The sequence below is a fragment of the Heloderma suspectum genome, chromosome 14 (assembly GCF_057233095.1).
Source record: "Heloderma suspectum isolate Gila_16-S chromosome 14, 16-S_ref, whole genome shotgun sequence".
Lineage (NCBI taxonomy): Eukaryota > Metazoa > Chordata > Lepidosauria > Squamata > Helodermatidae > Heloderma > Heloderma suspectum.
In genome coordinates this window covers 955072-974842 of record NC_139471.1, presented here as the reverse complement: position 1 = coordinate 974842, position 19771 = coordinate 955072, and the positions used below count along the sequence as shown (strand labels likewise).

General features: G+C 51.4%; 1 protein-coding gene across 3 annotated transcripts in view; it reads left to right on the top strand.

Moving 5' to 3' along the window:
* VAV2 (vav guanine nucleotide exchange factor 2) overlaps positions 1-19771 on the top strand; it is a 189454-nt gene that overhangs the window by 36640 nt on the left and 133043 nt on the right. The window lies entirely within an intron of this gene.

The window sequence follows — 19771 nt, the reverse complement described above, 5'->3', positions numbered from 1 at the left end:
CTGGCCAAAAGGAGCAGGAGGGATTTGTTGGTGCGTTCCCATTGTTTTGGGGGTCTTTCTGTCCTGCTAGATTATGCAGGATGGTCGGGGCTCTTCTTGTGCTGGTGGGTCAAGTGGGAATCCAGAGAGGCCATTTGCAAATCAGCCCCTCGTGTCAAGTTACAGAAAGGCAGCACTGTCAAATTCCTTATGTTTGTTCATGAGGTGGGAATTCCATCCCAAGTGCAAATTAATTGTTTTCTTTGCCTCAGAAAAGAGTAATTCTTGGAAATGTGGAATTATCTTAGGAGGAGTTGCTGTGTGAGGCTGTTGCAGCAAAAACCACTAAGAATCTTTTGGTATCTGAAAGACTAACAAATTTATCACGGCAGAAGCTTTCGTGCAGCTGCAGCCCAATTCACCAGAGCCATGAAATGTTGTCCTGAGTTAGATCTGTCTATGCACACGTGTCTGGGGACAGGTACCTCAGAGGGAACTGACATTCAGCAAGTGATAACAACCCCTTTATTTACAGTGGCCTTTCACAAAGTTGTTGGGTGATAACACAGACATCCTTGCAATGGTGAGCTGAATAACACATGTAGTATGATGCAAACAAAAAATTTAAAACCTTAGACCTTATTCAAGCCAGAGGAGATACAGTTCAACCTCTTCATGAATTGTTGTTCAGCTGTTTTGCAGTGAACTCTACCTTTGAATTTCCTTGAACAAGATGATTTCCATCTTGAACAAAGCATGGCCACCTTGAGGTCAGTTGAAATGTCCCCCCAACCTCTTTTTGAATATTGCTATTTCTGATGTCAGATTTATGTCAGTTTATGCTTTTGTGTAGGTGAGACTGGCCTGTTTGTCCTATGTAGAGTGCAGGAGGGCATTGCGGGCAAACGGAGGCATAGATCCCATTGGAAGATGAGCGGGTGGATGAACACCTGATGCTGTGGATGGCATTATTAGCTCCTGTAATAGTGTTGCCAGAGTCGATACGGGCACAGAGTTGGCGTCTGGGTAGGCTTCCTGTATCTCAGTCACACGTTCTGTTGTTGCGGGTGAGTTGCTGTTCTAGGTCGAGCTGCAGTCTGTAAGGAAGCACCGGCCTACGACAGAAGGCCTGTGAGAAGGAAATGCCCTTGTCCAAGGTGGCTTGAAGATCACTGATACATTTGAGTGGTTTTAGCTAGGAACTGTAAGCGACAACTAGTGGCACTCTGTTGTTTCCTCTTCTGGGCCTGTCCTGTAGTAGATTATTCCTGTGTACCGGTCTGGCCGTGTTGATATGCGGGTATTTATTTATTTATTTATTTGGGTGGGTGTTGTATTCTGAGAAGTGTCTGATTTAAATCCTTAGATTTTGAGTCTCACTCCAAGGAGTATGAAGAGATGTGGTTGTATCATAGGGCTCAGCTGTAGACAGTGGATCTTAAGAACATAAGAAGAGCTGTGTTGGATCTGACCAAGGTCCATCTCATCCAGCATTCTGTTCACACCGTGGCCAACCACTGTGGGAAGCCCACACGGAGGACATGAGTACAATAACACCCTCTCGCCCATGTTCCCAGCAATGAATGTACACTGCCTCCTTACGCCACTGACTTCCTGACAAAATTACTCTCCATTCACATACTCCTAGAAACCACCATCCTAATTAGCATGGGTGCTGAGGCCCTCTGCACCAACGTCCCCCATAAAGATGGACTACGACCCATCAGGAAGCCAGATTCCGGCTGAACATCAGGAAAAATTTCCTGACTGTTAGAGCAACACGACAATGGAACCAATTACCTGGGGAGGTGGTGGGCTCTCCCACACCGGAGGCGTTCAAGACGAGGCTGGACAGCCATCCGTCAGGGATGCTCTGACCTGGATTCCTGCATTGAGCAGGGGGTTGGACTCGATGGCCTTGTAGGCCCCTTCCAACCCTACTATTCTGTGATTCTATGATTGTATTCTAGGAATACCATCACTGGCAGTGCTACAGCCTGTCTAGCCACCAGACTTTGTACTGACCCACAATTGCTTCCGCTTTGGGGTGAACCTCTGTCTTCAGATCAGCAGCACTGCCATGGGCACTTGCATGGTCCCACAAAATGCCAACATCTTCATGGCTGACTTGGAACAGCTCCTGGCCCCGATGGAATGGCTGGGTGATGGCTGAGGGAGAGTCAAAGGCAGCTGGTGTCGCAGCAGAGGGAATGGAATTGCCCTGCTTCTCTTCTCTTCAACTGCCAGGGAGTGGAGGGGGGCGCTCCGCGGTGCTCCACAGTGAGGTTTCAGTCCTTGCATAGCACAGTGCCCTGGCCCTTGATTAGCAAAAGCAGGGTCAATTATGCAGACTCGGGAAATACATGTAAATCGTATCATTTACGCAAGCTGATACAGATCACAGAATTCAGCTATCTTCTGTTGCTGGAATCAAGCAGAGCTCTAGTTAACTATGTGCAATGGGAAGTCAGATTGTAGTGCGTTTGTCTCTTCAGCTAAAGAAATGGTCACCACTTCCTACCCCCACACACACACCTATTTCCATGGAGTAGGCACTCTATCAGCTTTTCAAGTCTTTGCTGCCTCTGATAACAGAGCGGGGAGAGTAGGCTGGGAAGCCACGGGCCCACAGAAGGCCTGAATGCCTCTTCCACTCCACCCCCAGCTGCAAGCTGTTTTGTGGACAGCAAAGGGAGCCCTTCATTCCGATGCCCAGAGGTCAAAGGCACATGCATGCCTGTGCATGTAAGGGGTCCTGTGCAAATCATTGCTTGCACACAGGCCTTCTTTGCAGAGGGCTCTGAATTTGCAAAGACGAGGGTGCACTTTTGAACTCGGCCCTTTTGCCATCTTGGAAAATTTTGTCCGCAGAGCCTGGATTTGCATCATCATTTAGTCGCACAGTAAGTGCTCCATGCCAGGCAAGAGATGTTATGTTTAAGTGTCACTTTTAAAGAGGTTTATTTTTGTCCTCTCTCCTCCCCCAAAAGGCTGATGCAATGAGTTTGGCAGCCAAATGCAGGAGGACTTTTTCCTTTGCCGTCCCTCAGTTGTGGAATGACCTGCTGGTTGAAATCGCCTGCTGACCTCTTTGAAGGTTTTTAAGCAGGCTTTAAAGACTCTGTTATTCCCCGGCAGGCCTTCCCTGTTGAGAACTCTGGTTCCTTTAGCTGACTTTTGTAAACTGTTTTTAAGTGGTATTGCTTTAAGCTGTGTTGTTTTATTGTTGGATTTTTATTTTTTGTTCGATTGTTTTTAGTTGGAAGTTGTTTTTAGTTATATGTTGTTTGTATATATTGTCTGTATGCTTTTATGTAAATGGCTTTTAAACTTTGTATATTGTGTTTTAATGTTTTAACTTTTGTAAACTGCCCTGAGAGCTTCAGCTATGGGGTGGTATAGAAGTGCAATGAATAAATATAAATAAATAAAAGAGGGAAACAACTTTGGAGATTCGCTAGAAGAGAGCTAGGAAGAATTTTGTGGGTGAAAGCCGGAGCGTTCTGGTGTAGTTGTACCTGTTCTCACACCAGGGATCGCCCCCGGAGCGCCCGGTGACCCTTGTGGAAGCTCTCGGTTGACGCTGGACTCTGTGTCGACGGACTCTGCGATAGCTTCGCCTGCCCTGGCTTCTGGAGTCAAAACCACACTGCAGTTTTGTTTCAAAGAATTTTTAACCGGCTATTTAGTCTCGCAGTTGAACTGGTGGTGCTGACTATAGAACAGGGGTGCAGAACTTCAGGCCCGGCGACCAAATCTGGCTCACCCGAGGCCCCCATCCGCCCCTCTAGGGTTCCACAGATGGCCGTGCCCCCTTCCCCTGGCTCTGCCCCCCGGCCACCAGGCGTTGGTGGTTTCCTGGACTTTGCACATCTGTTTCCCCCATTCTAAAAGGCCAAAATGCTTCTCCTAAGGCTGATTTACTGGCAGGAAGAGCTTTCAGGTGCACTGTGCTGGTATTCTGGGGAACCCTGAAGGGTTGGGTCAGGATCCCAGGAGGGCAGGATTTGGCCCCATGCCCCTGATATACAAAAGGGGTGGAGCAGGGGTCTAATTTTGACATAAAAAGAGGTGGGGGGGGAGGGGAACAGAGCCTCCCTTCCTAAAGTTCATCCTCTCCCCCCTTCTCGTTGCTCACTTCTGGTAGCTGAACTGGGCTGGGGACAGAAGTGCCCAAAGCACAGGGGGCACACGGGAGGAGGGGGGTTCCGCCTCCCTTGCCCACACATCCCATCCTTGGTGCTCACAAAGGGCTCCCGCCACTCTGGCTTCATACTGTATGCCAGCCTCCCCCAACCTGGCACTCTCCAGATGTTTTGGACTACAACTCCCAGCAGTCCTGGCCATTGCCCATGGTGGTTGGGGCTGATGGGAGTTGAAGTCTAAAACATCTGGAGGGCACAAGCTTGGGGGAGGCTGCTGCATATGCGTGAACTGGCAGATGGAAAGAAGCCTGGCTGCTCTCCGTCTGGTGTAGTTTGGCCCCTTGTGCATCTGTTCGTAGTGGGGCAAGGCGGAAAAAATAAACTCTTTAACCTTAGCTGTGCACATGACAGACTCGTAGCCGCAGGGCTGAGCATATTAACCTCTCCGTGCATTATGCGGAATGGCGACATAGGCCAGAAGCCTTTGGCTAATGACGGCAGAAACATAAAAGCGGGTGCTGTCGCAGGCTCTTTAATTTGCCGGAGCCTGGCATAATGAGATGTGTATATAAATATGGACTCAATCCTCCAGGGCTCTTGGTGATAGTGAAGAACTGGAAAAGGGAGCTAAACACAATTTTCGGCGACTCCTTAAGTTAAACACTCATGGTTTCTCTTCCAGGGAGCTATAATTCAGAGTACATGTAAACTTAGCAGAGAGGGCTCTTCTTTCCGTCTCCCCCCTCTGTTTGACTCTGCTTTTGAACTTGCCAGGAATGTTTTTAAAAGATGCGTTTTAATGACTCTGCAGTTCAGAATGATGGACATGGAGGGATCTTGCTATAAAAACCTGGAAGAGGAGGTTGGTTGAGTCACGAGTCAGCAGAAAAATCAAGATGCTCACCGTTTAACGGCCCAGTGATGGAGCCACATGGCTTGGTGGCTGTTTTTCCTGGCTGCTGCCGGCCTCTGCAGTAGTTCTTTCAAACGTTTTCTCTCTGGATGCATTCATGGATAGAGGTGTGCGTGCTGGGCACACCCATGTGCAGAGGTGCCTTGTCCCAAGGGCTGTTTTGCTTTGAGTGAAGGAGAACCCTTGTCCCTGAAGCACAGTGGTTTGGGTCAGGAAGCTGCAAGCAAGAACCAGGGTGTGCACACATTTCCACACAAATGCAGCACAGAATTTGGCCTTGTGTTCGGAATTCCTGAAAAAAATCTCAGATGTCATTGAGAAAGGGCAGACAGTCCCTGTTGGGATCTGAAGTCTGAGGTGTGGCCAAATACGTTTTTGAGTGATGAGGAGGCAGTTGGGGTGGGGTGAGGGGGCACGCTGTAGTGCCCAGCATAGCTCCTTAAGAACATTGGAAGAGCCTTACTGGAACAGACCGAGGGCCCATCCAGTCCAGCATTCCCTTCCCACAGCAGCCAACCAGCTGCCCATGGGAAACCCACAAGCAGGACATGAGTGCAACAGCACCCTCCCGCCCATGTTCCCCAGCAATGGGTGTACATAGGCTCGCTGCCTCTTGTCCTGGAGGTAGCACATAGCCATCAGGACTAGTAGCCATTGATAGCCTTCTCCTCCAGGAATTTGTCCAGCCCCCTTTTAAAGCTGCCCAAATTGATGGCCATCACTGCATCTGGTGGTAGTGAATTCCATACTCATGTGAAGAAATCCTTCCTTTGCTCTGCCTTGAATCTCCCACCACTCAGCTTCATGGGATGTCCCCGCCGGCTTCTAGTATGATGTGAGAGGGAGGGAAGGGGTGTGGCGATCCGGGGAGCCCTAGCGGGCTTGCCCCTCCCCTTGACGACTTCTGCAACTGCATCGTGCAGAAGGCCTCCAGTTGCAGAAATTGCCACAGGTGATGGAATTTGGTTTTGACTGGTGCAGGATACGCACACACACGCACAGCCCCAGACCCTGGGCTTGAGGCAAAGAAGGAGTAGGGGGGCGGTTCCTCCTGAGATGAGTGTTTCGGGGCCCCTCGTGTCTTGCGCCGTATCAGCCCCCTGCCTTGCATCCTGGTGTCAGCCATGCCTTCTCACACGAAGAGGCTCCCCAGGAGTCCGGTGTCTGCTGACTGTGGCAAAGTGGTGGAGAGTCTTATGGAGCCTTAAAGACTCGCTAGTTTATTATGGCAGAAGCTTTGGCGGAATGCCTCTTCCCAGATGCATGAAGTGCTGTTCCGAGTTACAGGCTCACACGCACACGCAGGGACCACGCTTCATGCATCTGATAATGTGGGTTGCAGTCCATGACAGCTGCTGCCATAGTCAGGTCCTTGGTCTTCTTTGGCGGGGGCACCGAACTTTAGGCTTGGGGGCCAAATCCAGCCCTCTTGGCTTCCCCAGATGGCCGTGCCCACCTCTCCTAGCTCCTCCCCCTTTCCCCTGACCGCCAGTCATTTGGGGCTTTTCTGGCTTTTGTGCCGACCCATTCTCAAAGGTTGAAATGCTTCTCCTAAGGCTGAGTTACTGGCAGCAAGGGCTTGAAGCTAAAATAGGCCGGTGTTTTTGGTATTTTTGCCCCCCCTCCATTGCCTTCAGGCCCACCCACCACTGGAATGCAGTCCCCAGAAGTGTCTCTGAGACAGAATTCGACCTTTTTGCTGAAAATGGTTCTGGGACCCCGCGCTTTAAGGTGCCACAAAACGAAGACACTTGGCACGTACATGTGCAGTAGACATCTCCGTTCGAGCCCTGGTTTGTCCCATGTTTTTAAGTGGGGAGGAGAAGTGTAAAGTGCATCATGATGTGGTACCTGTGTGGACTTTTCCATTTCCTAGGTGGATCTGTGCCTGCCTGCCTCCCTGCCTGTCTGCGTGTTTGTGTAAGGGGGAGGAAAGTGGGAATGGAGCGGCATAATGTTGTGAGTTGGAAACGGCAAGGGAGGGCAAACAGAGCATGCTTCTGCCCCCCATCCACCACGGCCCATCTGCCGGCAGTGCAAACAGCTCTCCGGATCTCCTTGGAGAGAGGCGGCTTTCGCTGGCTTGCTGGAGCAGAGGAAGGAGACCAAAATGCTCCATGTTCTGTCCGCCTCCCTTTGCTATGGCAAAGACGGCCCAGAAGGCCCAGGCAGGGCCCATTCATTGCTGAATGCAGCCAATTGTTAAGCGACGATTGAGGGTTGCCGGCTGGAAAATTCCTAAACGGTTCAGGCTCTGTGCGTGTTCTGTGGGCTTTGGTTGGGATCAGAAATGCCTCTGATATCCTAAGGAACCAGGGTTTCTGGTAAACCCCAAATGTTCTAGGATTGTGCTGTCTTTTCTCTCCTGTGTGTGTGTGTGTGTTGAAATAAGAGGCATCCATTATTGGGAGAGTGATTTCCAAACTTGGATGGCCAAGGTGTACTCCCCACCCCCGAATTAAACGTAGAGGCATGCTTTACTCTTGCAGCCCAAATAGTTTATTTTTAGAATGTGCAAGAATCAGAATAACTCTCCGAGGAGCCCCTGGACTCTGCGTTCCTGTGTGAGTCATTGATCTGGGTGTGCCTCTGAATTGAAAGAATGCCAGGCTGGGGCAATAATTCACACAGAGACACCATGGGCACCCTCTGAGGGTGAATAGTTCTGCTTCCCCTTTGCATTGGGAATGATCGAGGGTGGAGATGTGGCAGAATTACCTACCCTCAGAGACTGGAAGGAAGCAAAGGCAGATCACAAAATCATGTAGAGAGACAGCAGGCAGCCTCCTTGACAGTGGGTGGGTGCTTGGGTCTTATGGCACTTTTAATGACTTTGGGCTCACAGCTCCTTGAATGATTTAATTTATTTCTCCTAGCATGCCTAGCAGTTCTCTTTGCAGCATGCAGTTTGGAAATTACCAATTCATGTGTTTGCATAAAGCTCTCCAGGCTGCAAAATGCGGCTTTTCCTGGTGTGCAATTTGGGTTACCTTGACTGAGAGTATAAACAACCCTGACTCTTTGAGGTCCCCGACATTAGACTGTGTTTGAAGCTGCCAATGGGAAGGTGGAATAATACATTGAATAGACAAGTGTCCTTGAGTAATGAAGAGCCCTTGCAGTGCAGTGAAACATGGAGAGAGCTCTTGCATTTGCACAGTTGAACAAACACAGGAATGCGTAATTGAGTCATTTTTTAAAAGGGGGGGACTTCCGGATGTTTGAGTATTTTGAGCTGGAAACATCTGTTCTGGAGGCTGCACCTGCAGAGAACAGCCCAGGCTGTTTTGACCAAACTTGGCTTCTCAAAATGGAAGCTCAGCGGAAAGGCACTAAGAAGCACTTAACGTCTGCCTGGATTGACTTTCTTGGCTCCTTTCTTCAAGCAGCAGCAGCGGCCGACCTCTAAGCAGATTAAGTTCTGTGATCGCAGGATTGCCCAGAAAGTCTCTTGACTTAACTCGTCCTCTTAACAGACAGACCATAAACTCAAAAGAGCCTCTTGATGTGTGTGTGTGTGTGTTTCAACAAATTCACTCCTCAGTCTGCCAGGGTTTCTGTTTCTTTCCTTGGGGCACCGGTCTTCAACATTAAGCTGAACCGATCTTTGATCTTCTGCGGGGGGGGGGGGGGGGGGCTTCTCTTGGTCCCGCTGCCATCAGAGGCATGTGAGAGGGGGCCTTTTTGGTGGCTGCTCCCTGGCTCTTGACCTTTATCCCGGCAGGCCTTTGGCGTATAAGCTGGTCTGTTGGGATGGGTGCTGTTTCTCATCTCTCATTGTCGTGTTTCTTAATTGTGTGTTTAATTGCTCTGTGATTGTTTTAATTATGTTTGCATTTTAAATGTTGTCTTTTATTGCGGTTAGCTGCCTTGAGTGCCATTTCCTGGTAGAAAGGTGGGGGTTAAATAAAATAAAACATCCAAACAAACAGACAAAGAAAAACGACATTGTGAAGATGTGGGAAAGACAATGGCAAATTGAAGTGACTCAAACATCTTTGCCAATCTGTTGCACGCACAGTCAGCTGACGATGCACTCTTAAGTTTCCCCAGAAGTGACTGTGGGTGGGGGTGGGGGTTGCGAATTGGCAAAGTGCCCTTAAGGACTAGCCCCCCCGCAACCTTCGGAGTCGGATTGTGCAGACCTCTGCTGAATGGCCTGGGGGGCCGGCCCTGCGTGCCTCTGCTCATGCCACGCTTGGCTCCCCAGTGCCCCAGGCCGTCCCCAAGGCTGGACATGCCGCGAGCAGGGAGGGGCAAGCCTGAGACGGAAAGAGCCTCTGCGCCTTTGAAGCTCAGCACAGCCCCGGCCTGTCGCCCGCTGAGCATAGAAGCAACAGCATCTGTGGCAGACTGAGCAAAAGCTGCGCTGTCCTATAATAGCCGCAGTACGGCAGCCCTTCCTCCACTCTCTTTGTGGAGATTTGTGAAAAGGGTTTTAAACTCTAAAAAGTTTCTTGGCCTCATTTTATATGTAGCTTCTGTGATGTAGAACACCCTGCCCCTAACAGGGCAGCCAGGTGCCCTACTTTACAGAGCACGGTCCTCTACTTGGGAGAGCTGGCAGAGGACAGTCCTCTATTTGGAGCTGACCTCTATTTGATGGGCTCCCCAGTCCGAGTCTGGTTTAAAGCCAAAGAACCACAAGGGCACAGAGCAACAGAGGTCTCAGAGCTGCCCCTCAACCATTTATTTTACTTTAGTGAGCATTATGTTTAGGTCACCTTTAAGGTAAAACCCTCTCAAGGCAGCATACAGAATAAAAAACAATGCAAGTGTAGAAATACAAACAGGCAAAAAATAAAGGTATGACACAAGACCAGCCACTGCCCGGGCAGCAGGCCGATCAGGCACACGGGTCACAAGTCCGTCTGCTCCACTGTGGGGAGATGTCTTGTATCTCTATTTGAATAATAGTTTATTATTTCCATGTATATATATAAATCTGCAAATTGCTGTCCCTTTTTGGTGATGAGTATGCAGCCACCCCACCCTAACCCCAAATTGCAGCCGCCTAGATTTTTTGCTTTTGTAATTGTGAAATGAAAAAGAAAACAGACAAAAAGCTTCCGTGCTCTTTCTCTTTTTAAAGGAGTTCTATAACTGGCTAAAACCTGTGACCTTCTGGCCCCTTCCAGTGACAGAGGGTGCGCAAATATTCCAACCGCTGAGGTGTGACATTAAGAACGTCAGAAGAGCCCTGCTGGATCAGGCCCGGGGCCCCTCTCGTCCAGCGTTCTGTTCCCACAGGGGCCAACCAGCTGTCGACCAGGAGCCCACAGGCAGGACAGGAGTGCAGCAGCTCCCTCCCGCCCATGTTCCCCAGCCACTGGTGTGCATAGGCATAGTGCCTATGAGACTGGAGGTAGCACACAGCCATCAGGACTGGCAGCCATGGGTACTGGTAGCCGTTATCTACGAATTCGTCCAACCCCCTTCTAGAGCCATCAGAGCTGGCGGCCATCACTACGTCTTGCGGAAGTGAAGTCCATCGTTTGTGCGCTGTGTGAAGGAGCCCTTCCGTTGATCCGGCCTGAGATTCGGGCCTGGCAGACACACGCACCGTTGCATCCCGGGTGACGGGCCGCTGAGCATCCAAGCAGGTTGCTGCCAAGTGCTTCAGCAGGGATCGGGAAGTCCGGTATGTGGCATCATACCTGGGATGCGCCGTTCACACAGGCAGGTTAGCGCTTGCTGTCTCGGGGACTGGTTGTGACTGTGTAAGTCTGAACCAGCCCTCACTGTTTGATGGCCAAAGTTGGTGCCACTGTTGTGAAGGATGTGGAAGATTGCCTGGCTGGGGAGAAACCCCGACACAGGCCCTAGTGACAAGTGGGGCGTTGTGGTGTTGGCTGGAAGGGAAGCAAAGGCAGCTGAGTTTTCACATGGTAGTTTTAAAATTACCAGCCTCCTGTTTGATGTGTGTGTGTGTGTGTGTGATTTATCTAAGCAGTTGCTGTTTTGAGTGCTCCCTTGCTCCCCTGTGCGTCTACCCTCCCAGCGCAATCCTAGGGACGAAGCACTGGAATTAACCCCCAGAACACCAGAATTTGCCAGGGAAGCCAGGTTTTTGTTTTTTGTTTTTTGCTGTACGTTGGAAATATTGCACTGAGTCTTTGAATCCTCTTGGAACATCTGGTAATTATAATTGTCCCGGGGCTGAACAGAGCCCAGTGCAGAAGAGAAGTAATTAACTTATCAAGAGGCTTATTAGCACGTGGTTTTAGATCTCCACCAGTGCAACCCGCACAGCCCGCCCTCCAGCTGTTGGAAGGGCAGGTGTGTAAAACCCCAAGGATGGTTTGAGGGAAATGGCGAGAGAGCCGTTGCTGTTTCTGAGCCAGGGCGATGCTGGCGGTGGGTCCAAGCTGTTCTCCTGATCGGATAGTAATTGTAATTTTGCCCTTCAGATGGTGGCTCTGCTTCTAGAAGTCTGAGCTTGGAAGCCCTGGTCTAAAGCCACCCACTTCCTTGGTGGCTTTAGACAAGCTAACATCCCTTCATCTCAGTTTGCCCGCTCCCCACCTATAATAATAAAGGAGGACGTGTGTCTGCCCGTCCATCAGTGCCAAGACCATGATGCTTAGAGTCCTGAAACTTGGCGTGCGTACTAATGGGGCCTTAGGGGTGTTCAGCTCAAGGTGATTTTGTTTCCAAAACACATTGATTAATTTTAATTAATGTAAATGTGTCCATATGGTTGAAGCCTGCAGTAGCATCTTCAGACACTAGGTGGCAGATATCCCTAACCAGTGCATAGCTTTGCAGTGCAGACATTTTGAAGCTGGGGGAGATTAGGAGACTGAGGGACAGACTTGTATGCCTGCCTCCTCCCCCTTGCAGTGGGGCAGACCCCCGTCAGGAAAGTGGACCCTTCCCTTAGGGACTCCAGGGGCGCACCATGGCAGGGGCCATGCCTAGGGGCGCCAACAGGCATGGCTTCACTCAAATGGGGCAGGCACACTACGTCCAACCCTGGCAGGTGGGTACGTTTGCGTGAAGGCTTTGCTGTATCAAACAAAGGGCCATTCCAACCCGTGTGAAGCTGGCCGGGGCTGTACATAAGTCTGTAAGATGGGGGTGATGATGATATAACAGGATCCTTCTGTCCTGGGCTGTTGTATCACTGAGGCGCAAGTGTTAGTGAAATACCTTGAGTGCTTAAGAAAAGTGTGATATTAGCAACCTGGTGCTCTCCCCAGATGTTCAGACTACTAGTCCCATAATCCCTGACCATTGACTGGGGCTTATGGGAGTTGTATTCCAAAACGTCTGGAGGGTAGAAAGTTACCTACCCCTGGCCTACATATTACAGTGCAGTTCCGTGTGGAATCTGGTATCTGGAGCCAAGTCTGCTGCCTGGTGTGAGTTTCCTGAGGTGTATCTGAAAGGGATGCAGTGCCAGAGGCAGTGCAGTGGGTAGAAGGTAAAACTTGAATCGGGGGAGCCCAGGTTCAAATCCTAGCTAGGAAGCTCGCCGGGTGACCTGGGACCAGTCACCCCCTCTAAGCCTACCCCGCTTCACAAGGTTGAGGTGGGTTGTGAGGATAAAACAGGACAACCTGAGAGAGGCTGCCCTAAGCGCCCTGGAAGGCTACTGCCCTGTCTCAGCCAGCCCTTAGACCTTCCAGTGTGCAGCGGAGCATTCTGATGAGGACGAGGCGCAGGCGGCGTCCTTGGGGTAGGACGGTCAGTGCCTTATTCAGGGCCCTGTCGGCAAGAGGACACAGCCCTGCCACCATCCTCTGGCTCAGGACGAGCCCCCGGCAGAACCTCTGTCTCCCCACCCTTGAGTAACTCCAAGACCACAAAATTGGGTGCAGGCCCATTAACAGTCTGGGCAGCCCCTCCGAGAGGTGTAAGTCTTGTCAGCCTACATATGACTTTGGCCGGCTTTAGCTCCCTGATGAGACAACATCCTCCCATTATCCTTGCAGGAGAGAGTTCCAGGCAGCAGGAGGACCCACTGGGAGCCATCCAAGGTCCTGTGTTTTTCCTGCCCTGATCTTGCTACCAGCTTCCCTTGCGAGCCTCAAGGGACCACAGGATGGGGCAGCTGCAAACGTGGTGTTTGCTAAAAAGGGAGGCGGGGAATCCGCCGGGTTCACTTTCCAATGTAGGTATTGTTGTAGAGCAAAAGTCCCCCAAGCTTCCTTATGTGGACAGCAGCGCAGGCGATTGTCTCCAGCTTTCCTTATGTTCAGTTCGATCTGATTTAATTCGTGTCATGGGGGATGAAATGATAATTGGCTGAATGCACAGGGGAGGCAAAGTGAGGGAAATGGAGGTGGAATGGAAGCCAACATCCAAGCCCGGCTGCCTCTCAACATGGCATTATTGTCAATGGCAGGTGCATTTCCAAGCACAAGTGGTGTGGTTTAGAGCTGGACTGCGACTCCGGAGATCCGGGTTCGAGTTCCCACTTGGCCAGGAAGCCCACTGGGTGACTTTGGGCCAGTCACTGACTCTCAGCCTCACCTACCTCATTGGGTTGTTGTGAGGATAAAATTGAGAATTAGGAGGACCATGTAAGCCACCTTGGTTTCCTTGCAAGAGGGGAAAAGGTGGGATAGGAATGTAACACTAAATAGATCAAAGAGTAATGCGCATTCCCAAGGGCAAGTAGTCGCATGTTAGCCCCTGTTTCGGGTGCGTCTTGTTTGTGAAACTACTGTTTCAGGCAGGGGGGAAGCGGAGAGCTCCTCCACTGTGAATGTTCGATGGAAAAGCCAGGCCTTCTGAGAAGTGCTGTGCCTTTCTGGGGATATCAAAGACCCCGGGGAAGCCCCGTGGGCATACCGTTATTAATAGGATTTGTGAAAAGATGCCCAGAGGAACAGCCAAGGATGCAGTGGCCAGGACCGCCGAGACGGAATCCGTGTGAAACTGAAGAAGCACATGTGTGGAAGCTGCCCGACAGCAAGGAGTTGGAACAATCACCCAAAGCGAGGCTGTGAAAAAGCCCCTTTGTTGGCATCACGTGTTCAAATTAGCCCAAAGTGCTGGGATCTTCCTACATTAGAGGGAACGTGCCTGGAGAATTCCCCAGACGCTGAGCAAAGCTGTGACCTAACGCCTCCCCCCCCCAGCACTTAAGAGATACGGTTTTCTGGGAAGGGCTGTGGCAGTCTTGCCTTTCCAGGGCAGCCTTCCTGTGGTCAGCAGTACAGAGAGCAACAAAGAAGCTATGAGAAGTCTTGAGGGAGAAGAATATGGGCAGATGTGGACCGCCTCCTCGGAGGAGCGATCCTGTCTGCTGCTGATGCTCTCGGAACCATTCGCACTTCAGTGCTTTGAAAAGGCCTGGATTCGCAGCCTGTCTGCGTGGCGCACAGCAAGCAGACCTGCACGCGCGCTGACTCCGAGCAATTCATTCTGCAGTGTTCAGCCTTGCACAGTCGCTTCTGCTCGACGTGGAGAAAGGCAGGTGGCTGTGCGAGACCTGGAAGGGAGAACGCTGGACGCTTGGGGACCTGGTCCAGCCATCGCGCCTGTTTCCAAGGTCTTACCAGATGTGCCTCCATCCAGGCACTTCCAAGCAGCCCGAACGGCCCCGCCCCTTTTGCCTTTGTCCCCACCCACCATTGGGATGTGGCCCCCAAGAGCTCCTCTGAAAGGGAATTTGGCTTCAGGTGGAGAGAAGTTCCGCACCTCTGCTGCAAGGGCGAGAAAGTTGCTTTTCTTTAATGAAACGTGACATTCTCTGTGAGCTCGGTTTCAGGTCTGATGCCACATTCTGTGCTTTTAGTGCACTCATGAGGGACGGGGGAGTGGGGGGAGAGGGAAACGCTCTCAGCCACTTGGGCCTGCATCATTAATTTTTCCTGGGCTGCATTAATGGCTCTCTCGTGCGACTGTAGTTGCATTTTAATCTTTCATTAGCGGGAGCTGCATGGCGCTGGGGAGGGGGATTGTCTCACGTGCCCCAACGTCAAGGCCACGAACGTGCACGAACCTCGCTGTAGTGTCAGCTTTGGAGGCACGCTGGACCCCCCCCCCATCAATGATAATTTCATCGTGGCTCATCACAAACGGAAACACACAATGCCTGCACAGACACACAGTTGTTCCCACTCTCAGAGGAGGAAAAAACACCTGACCCGTTTTTGCCAGAGCTGCAAATTTCGACCAGAACCATCTGTCATCTATTTTAAGTGGATTAATCATCTGCCTTTGTCCGAGTGGATAGATTAAATGCACATGTTGTCAGGAGCTCAGGATAGGTATCCTATGAGATACAAGTGTGAATTAAACACCATGCTCCAGGGATGGGAATGTATGCTCCTGCAGATGCTCTTGGACTACAGCTCCCAGCATCCCTCCCCCCTGATGATACTGGCTAGGTCTGATGAGAGCTGCAGCCCAACAGCATCTGGAGCAGGGCCACCTCCAGGTTTCGGGGGGCCCTTGGGCAAGACGCCCCCCATGGGACTCAGTGAGTCTCACCACCATGGTCACCAGCTACTCTTGCTTCTCCTCCTCCTCCTCCTCGAATCATAGACTAGTGGGGTTGGAAGGGGCCTACAAGGCCATCGAGTCCAACCCTCTGCTCAGTGCAGGAATCCAAGTCAGAGCATCCCTGACAGGTGGCTGTCCAGCCTCGTCTTGAACGCCTCCAGGGTGGGAGAGCCCACCGCCTCCCTACATGATTGGTTCCATTGTCGTTTTGCTCTAACAGTCAGGAAGTTTTTCCTGATGTTCAGCCGGAATCTGGCTTCCTCTCACTTGATCCTCTGGGAGGATCAAGAAGAGATCCTGGCCTTCCTCTCTGTGACAACCTTTGAAGTCCTCGAAGAGCGCTATCCTATCTCCCCTCAGTCTTCTCTTCTCAGGGCTAAACATGCCCAGTCCTTTCAGTCTCTCCTCATAGGGCTTTGTTTCCAGTCCCCTGATCATCTTTGTTGCCCTCCTCTGAACCCTCTCCAGTTTGTCTGCATCCTTCTGAAAGTGTGGTGCCCAGAACTGGACACAGTACTCCAGATGAGGCCTAACCAGTGCTGAGTAGAGGGGAACTAGTACTTCCCGGGATTTGGAAGCTATGCTTCTATGAATGCAGCCCAAAAGAGCATTGGCCTCTTTTGCAGCCACATCATATTGTTGGCTCATATTCAGCTTGTGATCTACAATTCCAAGATCCTTCTCGCTTGTAGTGTGGTTGAGCCACGTATCCCCCATCTTGTAACTGTGCATTTGGTTTCTTTTTCCTAGGAGTAGAACTTGGCATTTATCCCTATTAAATGTCATTCTGTTGTTTTCTGCCCAGTGCTCCAGTCTATCCAGAACACTTTGAATTCTGTTTCTGTCTTCCAAAGTATTAGCTGTCCTGCCCAATTGTGTGTCATCTGCAAATTTGATCAGCATTCCCTGCACCACCTCCTCCAAGTCATTCATAAAAATGTTGAAGAGCACTGGGCCCAGGACTGAGCCCTGCGGTACCCCACTCGTCACCTCTCCCCAGTTTGAGAAGACATCAGGGCTTCTCATCATGGCTCCCACTTGCTTGCTTGACAGGCGGGGAGCCAGGGAGCGAGTCGGCCATGGCGTCTCTGGCGTCTCCTGCTCCTCCTCCCCACCACCACCGTTGCCTGGGCCAGAGCAAGAGGCCAGAGAACAAGCAGGTGTGGTGGGGAAGAGGAGGAGGAGCACGTCCGGGGGCTCTTGCCAGTGGGCCCCTGCTGGGGGGGTGGGCCCTCGGCAGGTGCCCACCCTTGCCGCCGGCCCTGGTGATCAGATGGACCCTCATTAAGTTATTGTCAAATATACCTTCTTAAAAAAGAAGATATATTTGATATTCTTAAAAAAGGAACCGTGACTTCAATGTAATGTAGGAACAATATGAAGGTGTACAGAGGATTAGTGTCGATATACATGGCTGGTACAACTATGCAGAGCTGGTGTCTGGGCCCGCAATGTTTGTTCTCGTGGAGTCTCTCCGATTTCCAGTATCTTAACTCATGTATTTTTTCCCCTTTAACTCAAAACCTCCAGCGGTTGTGAATAAAAAACCCAGTACTGAATGCTTAACGACACTGCTGCGTTGACATAACTGTGCTGATCAATGAAAGCTTTTGTTATGTTGGTGTCACCTCGGCCCCCAAATACCTTAGACGCAAGTGTTTAATTTTCTTCCAGTCACTTGTAATTGGGGTCTGACTGCCCCCAGTGCCCTTTGAGAATGGACCCCTTTATTGTAGGTGAGTTGAATAGTGCGGCACCATCCATGTATTTCCAGATTAATTCACAGAGCATGACACTGCACAGGAATTACGGGAAAGTCTTTTACATATATATTTAATACTCCATTAGGGTCAATTATGATCTCAGATATGATGGGAGGAATAGAACCACATCTGTCTCCCCTCCTTTGTCGTCCTCACCTCCCAAAGAAATGGTGATTATTGGAACTCTTCATGTAGCAGGGGAGAAAAGATCCGGGAGCCAGTGACGGCAGGTAGATCATTAGCTGCGTATCGCCTATGACTTTTGAGCCTCGCAGTGGGTTATTTTAGTTTGCTCACATCTCCTTGACCTACCAGAAGATGTAAATTGGAGCTGAAAGCACCGTAACTCCGCACTGGCAAGGAAAATGTGTCGGTGGGAAGAGGGAAAGGAGATGGAGAAGGGTCTTGAGGGGGAAGTGGATCATTCTCTTCATCTTTCTTTCCCCACCCCCAGCTGCATTCTGCACCAGCTGGAAGTCTCTGGACTGTTTTCAGAGGTGGCCCCACGCGCAGTGCATTGCTGTGGTCCAGTATGTATGCCTGTGTGAGTGTACGTACATACACACGCACGCATGCCAGGGTTGCTTTGTTATGGGTATTATCACAAAATGGCTGCCACCGAAGGCAAATTGGCAAGACAGACAGAAAAGCCACTGGGCCCAGCGCTGAGGCCCGCGGCCGAGGCGACGCCTGAGCTCTTCACACACTAAAGCACTGTTTGGAGCCCAGTAAAGATGGTGGTGCTAGAGGGCAGCCCTTCGCGTTGCAGCAGGCAGCCTAGCCTCCCTGTTAGTGGAAAAGAAATGTGAGAAATAAAATGAGAGCCGGGAGGGGCGGGGAGCCCGGCGGGCACTGAGAGAGGGGTCTGCGGGCGCATTGGAGCCGACGGGCGCCACGTTGGAGAGCCCAGTTCTACCTGCTGCAGTCACGTGGAGCATTTTCCTTCATTCACAATCCCTAAGCCACCCCGGGAAGCCATTTCTGGCTCTGACCTCCAGATCACTCGAGGACGGCGGGGAATTACGCGTGGCCTTGGCTAGCTCGCACATCCTCTCTGGATCCGGAGGACGTCTCCTCTAGCTCCTTCAGTGCTTCTCGTGTAGAGCCCTTCTCTCGAGAGCCGTGCGTCTTGCCTGGCTCGATTGACATGCTGGGTCAAGGTTCTGGCAGCTGGGGAGCTGCGAGAGGTTTGAAAAAACACCCGTCAGCTCAGATCCTGGGTGGGCAGGAGTGACAGCTGCCATGCTGCCATCTCAGAAGGTAGCCTTCACCTTGCAACGGGGCAGTGGACTACAACACCCAGCATTCTGGGAATGTTGGGTCTTGTAGTTCAACACCTCTGGAGGGCAGCCAGACGGGGAAGGACAGCCTGTTTGGAGGGAGGCTTTCAATGCCTGTGGGCCCTGTTCCCCTCAAGCGCTGGCTTTCTCCAAGGGGGAGCAAGGCGGCTCCCCCAAAGAGCCCCAGCGGCTCTCGGAATGCCTTTCCAGCCCCTGGCCCAGGTGTGTTTCTCGACTGGGCCGGGTTGCAGATATCCTGTGCACATGCATGCGCATGCAGACTCTTCTGGCGTTCTGTGGTTGGCTCTTAGCACTGTGGACAGGGGCTGGGGTTAAGCCCTAGCGAATTACGGAGCCACAAACCCAGGAAGCTGGGTCCTGCTAGCCCAGCACTGGCAGCGCTGACTGGCAGCAGTGGCTCTCCGGGGGCTCAGTGGGAGCTTTCCAGCCCTACCGGGTGATGCTGCTGGGGATTGAATCTGCTTGAAACCCTGGAGAGCCGTTGCTGCCAGGCTGTGTCGACAAAAGTGGGCTAGATGGGCCGAGAGTTTGACTCAGTATCAGGCAGTTTCATATCATCGGCGTTAAAGCAGCCCTTTATCAGAACCATGAGGACTAGAATCTTACTTTGTTTTTAGGCAGAGTGGGTATAACTCAGAGCACATGCTTTGCAGGCAGAAGGTCCCAGTTTTGATCCCCAGGGAGCATCTCCAGGTAGGGCTAGGAAAGAACCCTGCCTGAAACCCTGGAGAGCCACAGCTGCCAGTCAGTGACGACAGTATTGGGCTAGATGGACCCAGGGTCCGACTCAGTCTAAGGCAGCTTCCTGGGTTCCTACAGATGCACAATTGACGCCTTAAGCTTTCCCGACATGCCTGAGAGAGTGTTTTCTTCTCCCCCTGCACATGATGCATCTCCCCACAGTGATACAGAGGCATCTTTTGGGCAGGACAGAGACGTGTGCAGAACAGGAAGCTCACATCAGTTCCCTTCCTGGGAGACTGCTCAGTGTTGCTCCGCAAACAGCCCTTAGTTCTGGGAGATGGTTCAGGCTTGGTTGCAGCCTCAGTCCCAGAGGTTCTCACCTGCAGCTCCTCATGCTCTGGAGCATCTCGCAGTCACAGCAGACAGCCAAACCCGACTGTTGCTGATTCCCTACAAAGCAGGGAAGGAGTTGCCAGGCCTTTACCTTGCCTGCTACTTCTCCCTGTGGCAGTTTCTGAACCCGTCCCA